Source organism: Chiloscyllium punctatum, chromosome 18, assembly GCF_047496795.1.
Source record: "Chiloscyllium punctatum isolate Juve2018m chromosome 18, sChiPun1.3, whole genome shotgun sequence".
Classification (NCBI taxonomy): Eukaryota; Metazoa; Chordata; class Chondrichthyes; order Orectolobiformes; family Hemiscylliidae; genus Chiloscyllium; species Chiloscyllium punctatum.
The window spans coordinates 34,961,206-34,978,138 of NC_092756.1; the positions used below are offsets into that span (position 1 = coordinate 34,961,206).

The 16,933-nt window shown below is 41.4% G+C and overlaps 2 non-coding genes across 2 annotated transcripts; both read right to left on the reverse strand.

Annotated features, from left to right (window-relative positions):
* Positions 1-5,114: 5,114 nt before the first annotated feature.
* Positions 5,115-5,187, reverse strand: trnav-uac (transfer RNA valine (anticodon UAC)). Its single transcript has one exon. It is a non-coding gene; the product is annotated as a tRNA-Val (tRNA).
* Positions 5,188-8,049: 2,862 nt separating this feature from the next.
* Positions 8,050-8,122, reverse strand: trnav-uac (transfer RNA valine (anticodon UAC)). The gene has a single exon. It is a non-coding gene; the product is annotated as a tRNA-Val (tRNA).
* Between the last annotated feature and the right edge of the window lie 8,811 nt (positions 8,123-16,933).

Genomic DNA, 16,933 nt, shown 5'->3' on the forward strand with positions numbered 1-16,933 from the left:
ATTAGAAACTTATGAACATATAGAATAATTGTATTCATTTTTATTTATAATGCACAGTAATCACACAATTCTGTCAAGTTGTCGTTCCACAAGTGATCATAAAAATCATGTTTAATTAAGACATTTGTTAACTCCCATCATTATTGTAAATTACAACTGAATTTTCAGTATCCAACCATTTAATTCCAATCCAATTGTCACAATAAACATCTGATTAGTTTTCAGCCCTGCCCAGCCTGGTTGGGAATGTTATGAAGGAATATTGTGCAACTCTGGTTGTGTGTCTGTTACCAGACCAGAGGGTACAATTTCAATTCCCACCTTGCACAGAACTGTGCCAGAGCAGCTCTGAATGTTGAAAAGAAAATATCTAAGAATCGAATGAATTGCCTTTCAATTCAACATTAGATATGTTTTCATTTGTTGTTCATTCCAATAATCACAGTACCTGCTATATATTTTCTTCAGTCCGCAAAGAACAGAATGTATCTAATTCCACTCAATCAATATTCTTTGCAAATATTTGATAATGTTGCACTCACAAAGATGAAATAAGAAAAGTACAGATATTCCTTGATTTTCTTTTTTTCTGAAGAGCTGAGTTCAGACTGCACATTGAACTTGATGCTTCAAAGGTATAAACATGAGAAAAAATATCAAGTTCTTCTTCAGTTAAATAAACAAATGCCACTTCCTACTATATATCAATTTTTAGTTATTGATCTGTTTATGAGTTGTCTGAAATTTGTTTTTAGTTTTCCATTCATCTATTTATATTGAATGTAAGATTGAAATGTTGTGAAAATATCCGGGTGCATCCATTTGAAATTGAATTTGCATATTTCTCTCTGATCCAGTTTATTGCATGATGACTTAACTGTGTTTTGTTCAGCAAACCTAGTGAATCCTAAAAATTGTCTAATCTTAAATACGAACTTTCACACCCAGTTATCAGTCAGTTCCTAATTCATATAAATATCTAAGTATATTGAAATCAATGTTCACACAAAACAGTGCACATAAAGCGACACAAAGATATTCAGCTGATTACTATTCAGTGGAATAACCTGAGTAAGTATCTTATTGTTCCTGGGAAAATGACAACAGTAAGCATTTATTTACTATTCTATGCAGTTAATGCAATTGATGTGTTATATTTCAGTTCAGTCGTTAATGTTGATTTATATTGTTTAAACCAATAATTCTACTTTATCACGGATATTGACTGTACTACAATAACGTTGGGAAGGAAAATTTTTGTCAATCTAACAATCTTTAAACTCCTTTTTTGTTGTGTGTGTATACAAGAGATAATTGAAATTATAACCATTTTTATTACAAATTGAACAAATACTGCATTTTAAATTTGTGAAGTTCCTACATTTTTACAAAAGGGTTAGTCTTCACTGTATATGTCACATTAAAAAAAAACTTCTATTTCAAATCATGCGTGCTACAAAATGATTATTGTTTTCATTTCATTGTAAGAAAAGAACTGCTTTGACAGTGTTGATTTTTTTGGCATTTCTATTCCAACATTTTTCATCATTGTCCAAAAATGACAATATTATTAAAATCGCATATACGCCACATGTCATTGACTACATTGTTCAGTTTCAAGCTCACTTTCATGACTTACGAATTCTCTTCCTAATTCTGACACAAATCTTTAAACATTGATCATAATATTGATCATATAAATTGATGTAACATATCTCTACAAGGAATCCGGTGTATGGAAATTCACAATTCTTGTATTACGTATATTTTTTACTTTAAAAAAGAAGAATTTCGCTCAATTATCACCGAATGGGTCATTTTTCTTCAATCCATAAAGCTAGGTACAACGTTTTATTCCTCAGTTTATTGATCTTAATAAATATCCAATCAACGTGGGCGGCACGGTGGCACGTGGGCGGCACGGTGGCACAGTGGTTAGCACTGCTCCCTCACAGCGCCTGAGACCCGGGTTCAATTCCCGCCTCAGGCGACTGACTGTGTGGAGTTTGCACGTTCTCCCTGTGTCTGCGTGGGTTTCCTCCGGGTGCTCTGGTTTCCTCCCACAGTCCAAAGATGTGCAGGCCAGGTGAATTGGCCATGCTACATTGCCCATAGTGTCAGGTAAGGGGTAAATGTAGATGCAGGGGTGTGGGTGGGTTACGCTTCGGCGGGGCGGTGTGGACTTGTTGGGCCTGTTTCCACGCTGTAAATAATCTAATCTAATTGTACTCCCGCACAGCCTCATGGTCTGGCATATCCCCCTCACAACAAGTGCTTTTGAAATATTGAATCATTTTAATTCTTCAAAAGAGCATTCATTATCAAGTCATTGCCATTATAATAATGGCACAATTATTTATAAAAAAAAGTCTTCTGAACAAGTATAGTGAGATTCCCATTTTCATTTAATCCATTATTTCTGAGTACTAATAGTACAGTATGAAAATGCCTTTATTTTTCAGGTCACCTACCCCACAAAGGAACCAATGAATTCCCATCCAGTCATTGCAAATATCTGATGTTTGCTCATTTGAATGATCACGGGAATGTCAGCCTTAAAATTCAGGAAAATGGAATTACTTTTCACTGAATTCATTCCAGTTCATTTCCAGACATTGCCCAATCACTTGCAAAAAGAGATTTTTCATTATTCTTGAATGCATTGACAGACTTTGATAATACAATTGTTGCTGATTTAGAATAAAAATAATAATTATTCAATCCAGTAGATTGCGCAAATGTGGATTTACGGAACAGTATATTAACCACTGTAAAGATATTGCAGTGCACAATCTCTCAATCATTGTAAATATCAATTTTTATTTTACCTGTTGAAACATAGTTGAATTCAATTAATTATATTTGACTTCAATGCTCATATTTATTGTGTTTGTAATAATAATTCGACTTACGGATGTTTCCTGCAACAAAATCAAATGAAAAAGAATTAGCATCTCTATTCTTTCATTCAACAATGGCATTAAATTTTGATTTTTTTAAATTTTGAACATTTTGGAAAGAAGGGATGTTGTCTTCAGTTGAATTCTTGCATTGACTCACTAATTCACAGTGTCCGCTACTTATTCTCTTTGGGTTCCTATGAAAAGAAATTAACTAGTTCTTCTGGTTGTAAATTCCTGGAAAATATTTGAGAATGTTGTGGTTTTAAAAGTGACAAGGCGAAGTGATCGTAAGTCATCATTTATTTTGTTAGAAAGAGCTTGATTCAAACATTTCGAACACACACCCACACACACACCCACACACATTGTTATTCTGCTGTGTAACAAGGGGAAAAACAAGTCGCTTTCTTCGGCATTAAGTAAATATATGCCACTTCCAATTATTCATTAGTCAGCTAATTACTTACATTTGTCATTAAAAATTGCAATTCGTCTAAATATTGTTATGACCTTTGATTAAATTAAATTTTTAATTATTGTTAATTCATGAATTTCAGGGACTTTTTTTGTTTTCAATACACCGATTCGTATTGAATGTAAGATTGACATGCTTTGACAATGTCGGAGAGTGTTCATTTGAAACTTGTTTTTCTCGTATATTTCACTGATTTTACTTATTGCATAAGATTACATGGTACCTCAGTGGTTAGCAATGCTGCCTCACAGCGCCAGGGACATTGGTTTGATTCTGTTCTCGGGTGACTGTGGGGACTTTGCACGTTCTCCCCATGTCTATCTGACTTTGCTGTGGTGTCCTCCCACAATCCCACATGTGCAGGTGAGGTGAGCTGGCCATGCTAAATCGCACATTGTGTTCAGGGATATGTGCATTAGTCAGCAATAAATTTGAAGATATATGATCGGGAAATGTGTTTGGGTGGGTTACTGTACAGAGGGTCATTTTTTTCAAACAATTGGCCTGTTATTACACTGAGGTAAACAGGGTTGCTTTCGTGGCGTCGCTAGTGTTAGGGTGGGCCCCGAGATCTAAGCCACGTTCGAACTGAAACGGAGGAATCGACAGAGAGGCTACAGAATGACATCGCATCCATTTGGTTTTCTTTAAATCACTGACGAGCAGGAAAATGTAAACGGGGAGGGCGAGTGGGGAAGTGAAGCAGTTGCAGCTCTGGTTAAAGTCCAAAGGTCCCTCTGAGAGTGTAATTTCTTTCATTGTGGGGATCGATGAGAAAAAGCGAATCAATAAAGTTTAACAAGTTCCATGGTGCTTTTTAGAAATGCAGTTTCTGTTCACCTCAATCCAAAAGGCAGTTTCGGATCTTAGTAACAGAAGTCAAAAGGTAATTACCTCACCCCACCCCCACTCCGGAAGAGGTGCTAACTGCCCTTGATTGCTTTTTGTTCACGATGTGAAGAGCTCTCAAGCCTGATTCACCGTCACGTCTCTGGTTGCTGAGTGAATCACAAAGAAGGGCGTTCTCCAGAGCTGCAACCGCCTCACTTTCCCACTCGCCCTCCCCGTTTACATTTTCCTGCTCGTCAGTGATTTAAAGAAAACCAAATGGATGCGATGTCATTCTGTAGCCTCTCTGTCGATTCCTCCGTTTCAGTTCCAACGTGGCTTAGATCTCGGGGCGCACCTTAATACTAGCTATGAAAGCACAGGTCCAGAGGTTCCTCTGAGAGTGTAATTTCTTTCATTGCTGTTGCTGATTGAATGAGCCACTGACGTGCGAACTGCTCCAAAACATGATTCAGGACCTCTGGTGCCAATTCTCGCACGTTGAATAACGACAGACACCTTCCAAATGAGGTCTTTCAGAGACGACTTTGGGATACATTTGACAGACAGACTAGTTGAGGAATCCGTGGTGCACTGTGACACCAGCACATCAGCTTCTTCCCTGTCTTTGAACCGGGCCGCCTGCGCAAGGAATGCGAAGGCGGTAATGCTTTTCGTGGAAGGATCAGAAGGGGGTAACTACACTCTCAAACAGAATGGCCTATGATCAGAACCAGGTTGGAGAAAAACTTTACAATGCTTTGCACAGTAATTAAATGGAATCGCATTGCATTGCACGACGAGAGAAGATTTATTCAAGCAAACTCGAAGGCAGGTTTGCACGTGGGAAAGCAAGCAAGAAAGCTCCGTTCTTGTCGATGTCAAAGGCTGCAGTTGAAGAGCAAAACAGTTTCTGCCCAGTTTCGAACTGGGAACGTTTCGCGTGTAAGGCGAACGTGATGACCACTACACTACAGAAACAAGCCTCGGTCGCCCCCGCTGCAGCTCAGTGGCATCCAGCACTGAAAGTTGAAGCCATTCTACCTTTCGCCTTTCTGTTTCCGTTAGCTCGTTGTTTAATGGGACTTGTTTAATTTTGGCTATGTGGTGAGCATGGACGAGATACACCGAAGTATCTGTTTCCACGCGGTGTACCCCAATAACGTTGTGTTGCTTACACCTGCTTTAAAGAATTACGTTTTTGCGGAGCTTAGCGTCGCAGTCTGTGGCAAAATCATTTAGTCTGTTCGACTGCTCACGGGAAAGGTAGCATTGTGAAACACTGCAGAAGCGAACGACTTCCTTACTTTTGCTCCGACTGACCATACTCCGTGAAAGTTTCCCAGATTCTCAGTTGAGGATTTTTGCAGCTGGAAGTTACCTCAGAAACCCTGTTAATTCGTAATGTATTGAGCGAATCGCAAAACAGAAAGCATTTAACACGGAACACAAACAAAACTGGAAAACCAAATGCATTTTCAGACACAGCGAGCATGAATGCTAAATGTGAGAGTGTCGGGCGGCATGAACCATAAAGTAATCACACAACTAACAACAGGGCAAATCCAAACTACTCTTTCAAACAGACTGGAGCCTGAGTGCACCACCACTTCCCAGACAATGCTGCAAAGAGACAAAGAAAGAACATAATAAGAAAGGGCCATAAAAAGTGAATTTCACCAATCACAGTCTCGATGAGATTACCTTTCCCTTCCGATGACTGCAGGACGGAAATGAAGGAAGTGGGAGAAATTCAATAACATATGACATCGAAATACATTGGAACGATTTTCTCATTGGCCAGAAAACCAAATAAGGACGAGTCGAGTCACCAGAGGAGTCTGTTTCGCAACAACGACGAAATAACAGTCTCCATTCGGTTCCAGGAAAAGCTCAACTTGCCTGGAACAGAAAGCAATAGTAGAGCTGCTGGCGATTTTCCGCGCGGGAAGCGAACACGATCATGACAGCACAGACACTTTGGAAAATTCGGCACTTTCCCACACCGCAGTCAATTCCCCGGGAAGCAAACTCATTTTTCTTCTGTTTTAAACAGAAATGAGGCAGGGATTGAAACAGCATTTAAAGCAGCTGGTCCGTTGGAGCTGTTCAGCAGAAATGACAGCGGTGGGATTCGAAGCCACGCCTCAGTCGAGACTGGAGCCACACTACCAACACGCCCGCGCGTCCATTTTCTTGCACTTCCAATTGTGTTCCTGCATAACAACAGATGCAAACTCACGTGAAAAGGGTTCCATGATCCCTCTCCGACTCGCACAGCTGCTGGGATGTGCGCGTCTACAATATCAATTTCTCAGCAGTTAACGATAGCCCAGCAATACAGACAAAAATCACTGGTAAGCTGAGTCTATCTTCTCAGACTGGATTCAGCTACAAATGTATCTGTGAGTGCGTGAGAATATATGATCGGTTATGATTGGGTCAAATTACCATGAGCTACTTGACATTACTGCAGTTTCGATTCTTGCTTTGCTCAATGATTTCACCCATTGTTCGAAACAGGACAACTTTCACGGTTACACGGAACATGAAACACACCGGACTACAGGGAAAATACACAAAGCTGAGCAGGCCGTGTCCCAAATCATACCGTGCAGCATAGTTTCCGTCACTGTGTCTGTTTTGCAGAATAAGGTTCCCAAAGAATGTTCCACCCTAAAACCGGAGGTAGCATTACAATCCGAGAACGACAGATTACATTGTGAGGAAGGTCTGACCTCGGGGCCGGTTCGAGATGTCACTTTCCTTGCCTTTTACCTTAACCGTGCAATTTGCTGCAGAGATTATCACACCTGGACATGAGCCTCATCGATACCAACTGAGGTTGGAAACCTGTGTGGGAATCGATGAGAAAAAGCGACTCAATAAAGTTTAACAAGTTCCATGGTGCTTTTTAGAAATGCAGTTTCTGTTCACCTGAATCCAAAAGGCAGTTTCTGAACATAGTAACAGAAGTCAAAAGGTAATTACCTCACACCACCCCCACTCCGGAAGAGGTGCTAACTGCCCTTGATTGCTTTTTGTTCACGATGTGAAGAGCTCTCACGCCTGTGTCACCGTCACGTCTCTGGTTGCTGAGTGAATCACAACGAAGGATTTTCTCCAGAGCTGCAACTGCCTCACTTCCCCACTCGCCCTCCCCGTTTACATTTTCCTGCTCGTCAGTGATTTAAAGAAAACCAAATGGATGCGATGTCATTCTGTAGCCTCTCTGTCGATTCCTCCGTTTCAGTTCCAACGTGGCTTAGATCTCGGGGCGCACCTTAATACTAGCGACGCTATGAAAGCACAGGTCCAGAGGTTCCTCTGAGAGTGTAATTTCTTTCACTGCTGTTGCTGATTGAATGAGCCAATGACGTGCGAACTGCTCCAAAACATGATTCAGGACCTCTGGTGCCAATTCTCTCAAGTTGAATAACGACAGACACCTTCCAAATGAGGTCTTTCAGAGACGACTTTGGGATACATTTGACAGACAGACTAGTTGAGGAATCCGTGGTACACTGTGACACCAGCACATCAGCTTCTTCCCTGTCTTTGAACCGGGCCGCCTGCGCAAGGAATGCGAATGCGGTAATGCTTTTCGTGGAAGGATCAGAAGGGGGTAACTACACTCTCAAACAGAATGGCATATGATCAGCACCAGGTTGGAGAAAAACTTTACAATGCTTTGCACAGTAATTAAATGGAATTGCATTGCATTGCACTGCACTACGAGAGAAGATTTATTCAAGCAAACTCGAAGGCAGGTTTGCACGTGGGAAAGCAAGCAAGAAAGCTCCGTTCTTGTCGATGTCAAAGGCTGCAGTTGAAGAGCAAAACAGTTTCCGCCCAGTTTCGAACTGGGGACCTTTCGCGTGTAAGGCGAACGTGATGACCACTACACTACGGAAACAAAGCGCAGTCGCCCCCCCTGCAGCTGAGTGGCATCCAGCACTGAAAGTTGAAGCCATTCTACCTTTCACCTTTCTGTTTCCGTTCGCTCGTTGTTTAATGGGACTTGTTTAATTTTGGCTATGTGGTGAGCATGAACGAGATACACCGAAGTATCTGTTTCCACGCGGTGTACCCCAATAACGTTGTGTTGCTTACACCTGCTTTAAAGAATTACGTTTTTGCGGAGCTTAGCGTCGCAGTCTGTGGCAAAATAATTTAGTCTGTTCGACTGCTCACGGGAAAGGTAGCTTTGTGAAACACTGCAGAAACTAACGACTTCCTTACTTTTGCTCCGACTGACCATACTCCGTGAAAGTTTCCCAGATTCTCAGTTGAGGATTTTTGCAGCTGGAAGTTACCTCAGAAACCCTGTTAATTCGTAATGTATTGAGCGAATCGCAAAACAGAAAGCATTTTACACGGAACACAAACAAAACTGGAAAACCAAATGCATTTTCAGACACAGCGAGCATGAATGCTAAATGTGAGAGTGTCGGGGGGCATGAGCCATAAAGTAATCACACAACTAACAACAGGGCAATTCCAAACTACTCTTTCAAACAGACTGGAGCCTGAGTGCACCACCACTTTCCAGACAATGCTGCAAAGAGACAAAGAAAGAACATAATAAGAATGGGCCATAAGAAGTGAATTTCACCAATCACAGTCTCGATGAGATTACCTTTCCCTTCCGATGACTGCAGGACGGAAATGAAGGAAGTGGGAGAAATTCAATAACATATGACATCGAAATGCATTGGAACGATTTTCTCATTGGCCAGAAAACCAAATAACGACGAGTCGAGTCACCGGAGGTGTCCGTTTCGCAACAACGATGAAATAACAGTCTCCATTCGGTTCCAGGAAAAGCTCAACTTGCCTGGAACAGGGCAATTCCAAACTACTCTTTCAAACATACTGGAGCCTGAGGGCACCACCACTTCCCAGACAATGCTGCAAAGAGACAAAGAAAGAACATAATAAGAATGGGCCATAAAAAGTGAATTTCAGCAATCTGTTTTCCCCAAGCCGCAATTCTGATTTTGTCTCTTATTTACAGCACTTACAGTCCATTCAGATTTTGTTTGCCATTTGCCATTCGCCTGAATTGCACACATTTGCATTGTGGGAAGCAATCGGAGCAGCCAGAGGAATCTCACACGGGAGAGAGAGAGAGCAGGAGTGTGCAAATTCCACACAGTCAGTCACACAAGACTTGAATCGAAGGCGGGTTTCTGACGCTGAATGGTGCAGTTCTACCCACTGAGCCCTCCCAATATGAAAGCGCCTGTCCTGGAAGCAAATTGAACACGAACTCACGCAGTGACAGGCGTGGTACTACCCAGGATTTCTATGCAAAAATAAGCCTATTTGCTAATACTGGAAATTAACATTCGCTTAACTATCGGAACACTTTTTAAAATTACTTGGCCTATAGCCTTGTACGTGTTGGCATCACAAATTCACATCTGAAAACTTCTGAAAGTTATGCGGATTTCTGCCTCTGCAACCTTTGCATGCACTGAGTTCCAGATTTCAACCCACGGCTGTTTCAAGACATTTGTCTGCACATTCACTCAAATCTTTCCTCTTCTATCCTTAAATCTATGCCACCCTGCCCCACCTCCCGTGATCGATCTCACCATCAAAGAGAAACATTGATTTCAGTCTATGCCATCCATATTCCTGATTATTTTATGCATTTCAATGATGTTTCCTCTCAATCTCTTCGAGTCTAACAAAAACAACTCCAGTCTGTCCAATTTCTCTTCACAACTGAAATTCTTCTACCCAGACAATATCCTGGTAAATCTCTCCTGCATCATTTTCAGTGCTATCATATCCGTTCTATAATGCGAATTGCAGAACTGCACACAATAGACAAGAGAGAGCTGAATGAGCAAGTGAAATAAATGATGTAGAATTCCACAGACAGAAGTATTTTCGAATAAATTTTCTTTTCCTCAGTGCTGCCCTGTGTCCTTTTCCAGAGCCTGGTTTTCTAATAATCTCTGGTCCATGTGGTAAAAGCGGTTACATGAGAATTGATCTCACAACCATAGTATCGAAATGGATTGATTGGCTTGAAGGTGAGCACATTGTTCTTCTATGGCGGCACAGAGGCGCAAGAAATGCCAAAGCTGGGAGTGCTTCTGGTCAAAGGCGGGGACGAAGAGCATAATTGTTGTATTCGGATACAACACCAGCATTAACCCGCACGACAGATTGGCTCAGCTGAAGCGTGCTGGAGCCTTCAGCGAGAGGTCGGTTAATTGAAAGCATTCTCTGAAATTTTCCTGAACAATGCGCTGTTTTGTTACGTTGACAGTCAGCTGTTTTTGATCACATCGTCTCCGCATCAGCCTCTTGCTCCCAGTAAAAACTCCAGACCAGCGTAAATCACTTTCATTCCGACACAGCCACATGTCATATTCTCATTCCCTCTGTGATAATTAGAATTGACAATATCATTCTCTGAGATGCAGTAATGTAGCATGAAATTGACAGAGTTGTGAACAAAGAAGAAAAAATAACAGAGAAAATTTACAGCCCAGGAACACGCCCTTTGGATGTCGAAGCCTGAGCTGATCCAAATCCATTTTCTGAACCTATCACCCAATTCCAAAGCATCTGTATACCTCTGCACAGTTCCTACATATGCATCTGTCCAGGCGCACCTGAAATGAATCTACCGTGCTTGCCTCGACTACATCTGCTGGCAACACATTCCAGGCACCTATCACCCTCGGTGTAAAATACTTCCAATGACTATCTGTCTTAACCTTTTCAACTTTCTCCTTGAACGTGTGACCTCTCATTATTGAATCCCTCACCTTGGGAAAAAGCTTATCTCTATCCACACTGTCTATACCCTTCATGATTTTGAAGACGTCAATCAGGTCCCCCTCAATCTCGTTTTTTCTAATGAAAACAAACGTAACCTACTCAACCTTTCTTCAGAGCTAGCATCTTCCATACCAGGCAACATCCTCATTATCCTTCTCTGCACCCTCTCCTAAACGTCCACGTCGTTTTTGGTAATTTGGCAACCAGAACTGTACACAGCATTCTAAGTGTGGTTGAACCAAAATCTTGTACAATTTTAGCATGACCTTCCAGCTCTTACACTCAATGCCTGGACCGATGAAAGCAAGCATGCCATATGCCTTCTTGTCCACTCGATGCACCTGTGCAGCCACCTTCAGGTACAAAGAACCTGAACTCCCACATCAACCTTCTCAGCAATTTTACCCAAGACTCTTCTGTTTACTGTATACTTGGCTCTAGAATACGACTTCCCAAAATGCATCAACTCACAATTGTCTGGATACAACTCCATCTGCCACTTCTCCGCTCAACTGCCCTATCTATATTCTCCTTCATTCTTTGACAGTACCCTATGCTTTCTGCTACTCCACCAATCTTCGCTTCATCTGCAAATGTAATGGCAATATTTGGGCCAGCAACACTTGGAGACTGGAGCATGGCAGCTACTGGTAATTAGATTCGATGAATAAAATCTGGAATATAAACCCGCTCAGAGGACGAGTGACAAAAAGTTTTACTTTGCTGAAAGCCTATGCAGTCATGACCCTTCAAAAGGGGAATCTGCTGTCCTTAACGAGACTTGCCAACATATAACTTCAGATCAACAATAGTACGATTTACCCATAAATTCCTTCTGGATCAGTTCAAGGAGATTTAAGGATGAAAAACAACTGTTGTTCAGACTATGATGGCCACACTCCGTGGGAGAATAAGGAAGGATATAAAAGATGCATGGATGATGGGGAAAATTGGGAATCGTCTCAGCGTGGTCTCAAATTCAGCTGATTATCCAAACTATATAGACACAAGGATACCGACGCCTCCATGAAGTCAGGTCCATGGGGGCTGGGTCTGCAGGAAGGGATTCAATTACCCGCTGAAATGTAAACTCACTTCCTCAGTCACAATGTGGACAGGTCATTCACCACTCCCCTATGTGAGAAGGAATCAGTCAGGAAACCATCCTGCAGAGTTGCCTTCAGGTTTACGAATGATAGCAAGGGTCCGATTCTGTTGTTATTGCAGGTGTTCATCCCATCCAGCAATGAACCATGCTTGGATGCCTGTTTCCAGTGGAGTACCACTGTTTCCTGATGTAGATCAATAATTCAAACTTAGTTGTCGGAGTCACTTTTAGATGTTTACAGACGATGCAACAATTGGTCGTGTAGGTGACTGTGATGAATAATATCAGGGATTGCAGTGATGTATCAATCAGGTGGAAAGGAAAAACGACGAATGGATTTGAATCCAGACCAATACGTGGTAAGGAATTTGCAGAATTGAAACAATAACAGTGAGGATTCTGAGCGGTGTACAGGAACAAAGAGATTTTGGAGTAGATTTTCACAGATCTCTGAAGATTGTTGAACAGGGAGATCAGTAGTACGAGAGACTCTTTGTTGACTTCAGTCTGAGAATGATATTCGATTTTTAGCAAACGCCAGTTTCGGAAACAACTAAAGGAATGAGCACAAGTCTGGTCAATGCGATAATCAACATTTTTCAAAATTGTAAAATAAAATGTGAAGGGCTCGAGTATAACTCTTTTCCCATCAAGACCGCTTCACCACTCAATGAATTTATCACTGCTTCCTCTCCAATCATGCTGGTATGTGCCTTGGAGGGTAATTCATAAATGGTGACGTTTCAGTGCATCTTCAACTTTGTCCTTATGGTCGGTACAGTCTTTGAGCTTTGAAGGTTCTGTCAACAAAGCCTGGATGACTTACTCCAGTGAATCTTCTATGTGGTGCACTCTGCTGAAATTGTGCCTGAGCAGTTAAGGGAATAAATATTCAGGTGTTGAGCAATGTACAGTTAAGTGACTGCATTGTCGTGGAGGGTGTCCAGTTCCTTCAGTGATATTGAAGCTGCACTCACCTAGGCAAATGGAGAGAGTTCTGTTCAACATCTAATTTGTGCGTTGCGGACGATGTAGGCTTCACGGAGATAAGAGTTGAGTTAATAATCAAACAAAGTCGACCGACGGACATGTTTTTGTCGTCAACTTCTTATATGCGCGATCAGGTTCCATTTCTCCTAAATACTCGCTCCCAGGCGGGTTACACGGAGAACTTCAGTTACAATGAAGCCTTTGAATGTCAATCGAATATGATTAGATTCTCATTTGTCAGAGTTATCATCGCTGTATTTGGTCCTTCTGTGGATCAATCCGATTCCAATCACTTTCTGATTTCGAGTTCCAATTCCCGTCTGCGCCTGAAATTTCAGCCCATTTCATCACCGAAATTTCTCCACCTGTCTTTATAATAAGTAAGGACGCTGCAGGGGACAGCAGTGATTTACGAGGATGTTGCCAACTCTGTATAAAATGGACCTTCATGGAATGATTGGTTAGGCTGGGTCTATTCTCCTCGACACAATGGAGGTGGAGGGGTACTCTCTCATTATGTAACACCAATCATAAACGTTCAATATTCGTGGAATCTTGACAGGGTAGATACAGGCAGGTGGTTTGCCCCATGCTGTGAGGAGAGCACCAGAGGACATAATCTCAGAATTAGATAGTGTCCATCTAATTCAGAAATGAGAAGTCATCTCTTTGCTCAGTGGCCAAAAAATCTGTGCCATCAGTGTTTTTGGGTGTTTCTCAACTGTGCCAGATAGTTAATCAGAAATATAATGAAATTTTTTCTTGGGAAGTGAGCAGAAAGGAGTTTAAGATTATCAGATCAACCATGAGTTCGTTGAATGGTGGGGCAGACTCCATGGGCTGAGTGGCAAACTCCCACTTGTTTAACATTTTGTCTAACTCATTATTTTATTCATAAGTTCAGAATTGTGGGGGGATGGGATGAAGTGATAGAAAAGGTTTATTAAAGAGATCAGACAGATCAGGAAAAAGTTCATAAACTCAGGAAGACGAAATGTACTGTGACCTGGGGATAACAAATGACACTGGGCACCGCACAGGTGGCTGTGTACAGAAGCAATGAATGCTGAAGAACGTTGATTGACCTTATACAATTGGCAAGTCAGTGATCACGCTGGATGATGGTTCGTTGTATGATTCACACACAGCAGAAATTTGTGAAAGAATGAAAGGTTCGTTTCATTGGAGAATTTTTCTGCGATTCCAATTCCGTGTCACTGTTTGACTTACTGATCAGATCATTGTGTGAAGTGTTAGGTTAAGATACTCATGTGCAACCCCACTGGATAAACTTGTGCTCCTCATTCTTTCGATGCAAATTCATAGAAAGACAAGATGGAATATGGGGCGGAAAGAAAAATGCATTCTTTCTCATGACACCAAGTTAATCTACAATTGAATAGAATGACTTCTCTCACTCTGCATTTCGACTTTAATGTGGTGTCGATTATTGTGAATCTCCCGTGCAGTGAAGGGCAAGAACAAGATTCTCTATCCAGTGTATACCAGACGTGTGAGGTGCCAATAAAAACTGCGGGAGTGGTTTGTGATGTTAGGGACCAGAGTGTAACTCGAACTCGTGAATGTGGAGCACAGCGGTGTAATAACCCAACACCACAATCGTTCAGTATTCGCAACACATTTTGTAGAGTGGTGACATGTCACCTCATCAGGATACATGTGGTGAAAGTAAGAGATGAGAAATTTGCTGAGCGGAATCGTATCCACGCCATTGTGTTTCTGTATGCACCAGAATTATAATAATAGCAAATTCCAATAAATAGCCATGCACGACAGAATGAATAGCTGTCATTGATACATTCTGAGTCAGAACTGTGTCAGAATGAAACAGAGAACAAGAATTTTCCGTCATATTCATACCTATATTTGACTCATAATTTCTTCAGTCACTTTCTCCCTCACGTGAAGAAGGAGCCATGGAGAGGGAAATAAAGGCGATGTTGTTGCTCAATGGCCTTTCTGACATGGCTGAACCTGAATTGGATTAAATTGCAAGAAACGCTGTTTTGTTCGTTTCATTTTAATTTTGCTGCAACCGCACAATGTTCATTGTAATAATCAGAAGTGAATTAGATAAATCTCATTGTAACGATTAATATTGTATTCAAATTTGCTCCGACTTTATTTCAGCTTAAGGAAAATATTGCTTAGAAAATCAGAGTGTTAAAATGTAAAAGAAAACCAACCAGTTTTGTTGCTCGTTGTTTTGGAAGATTTCACCGAGTATAAATTGGACCAAATATCAGGGTGCTTCTCCTCACATCTTTAACGCATATGATTAAAGCTGGAATTCGATCTCCAAGCAACTGGTCACTTCTTATTATTATGTAATATCATTCCTTCACAACGAGAAAAATCCACTCAGATCCATTTACAATGCTTCAGGTAGAATATTATGCCAAATCTTTAAAAATCCAGAGTTTTTGAAACCGAATTTTATTCAGCTGCACACGTTCACGAAATTTCTTTACATTTAAAGTCAACCCACTTAGACATTGCTCCCCCGAAACTTCCGACCGACAACATTGCACCCCTACACCTTTACCAAGCCACACGCTGTCTCCCTCCTTGTGAAATTTATTCCTTGTATGTCACCAAATGTGCCTTTCCAAATATTTTGAAAAACAGATTCTCGGAGCGACAGCGATTCTGTTCTCCTCATTTCTTTGTCCTTCAAAGGTTTTATCAAAGGTTTTGAATGTCTAGCGTCTCGATGTTTACTTACTTGAAAGAGGGAATTTTTCACCGACTGACTCTGTATAAACATTTCATAACCTGAAAAAAACCCAACTAAGTCTTTCTTGGTTCAGGGAGAACTGTTCTAAATTTTCGAAGACAACACGTGAATAAAATCTCATCCTCAGTACACCCCGTCAGCATCGTTTCTAATGGATTTACACCCCAGTAAATACCGTCATTACCCTCTCCGAGAGAATCACAGAATCCTCCACCTCAGAAAGAGCATTTCAGTCAATCGAGCCGGTGTCGACTCTCTGAAGAGCATCTCTGCAAGACCTATCTCTCCTCCCCATTCCCTTATAATTCACCAGAAGAGGGGCAACTCTCCCCATTATGATGTCAAATAAAGCTGTTGGGCTATAACCTGGCGTCCTGTGACTTCTGACATTGTCCCCGCATGACCCAAGCTAATTCACTTAATTTACTTAATTCCATCCCTGCACATGAGAGGGCAATTTAACTTGGTCAATGAACATAACCCTCAGAACGAACAGCAATGCGAATTACTGAGCCAATGTTCCATCATAGTGAGCAAAACCTGAATCATTTTTAATCGCTTTATACCCTGGTAACTCAGCCTCATCAAAGCAAATCAACCCAAATTCAATGTATCGAAACGCTACTCCGTGCTTTACAATCTGATTTGTGCTGCGCGAAATGTTTATGCAGTCATATTTGAATGCTTTTACGCTATTTCTTCCTCACTTTCCTGCTTTCAATAAACACTTCAATTCGGAACAAGTCTGCCGAATGTTTTTCATTCCAACACCGTAACAAGGTGCAGTTTTCAGAAGTCACGTGTTTGCGCTTTCACTGACAATCTGCCTCCCTGAGAGCTGCTCTTATTCCTCACTTGATTCAGGCAGCACTGTCCTTCCTGTGACATGTCCCATCGAGAATGGAAGGACAAATATCAATACCCGCACTTGGAAATGGAGTGACAGTTTTTAAACATTTACACTGTCCCCAGTGGATAATTGAGCCCTGTGACAGGCGTGGACACGAACCATACTACCGAGAACAAGAGTGTCAAAGGAGGGCCTTCAACCAATTGTGGTGACACTT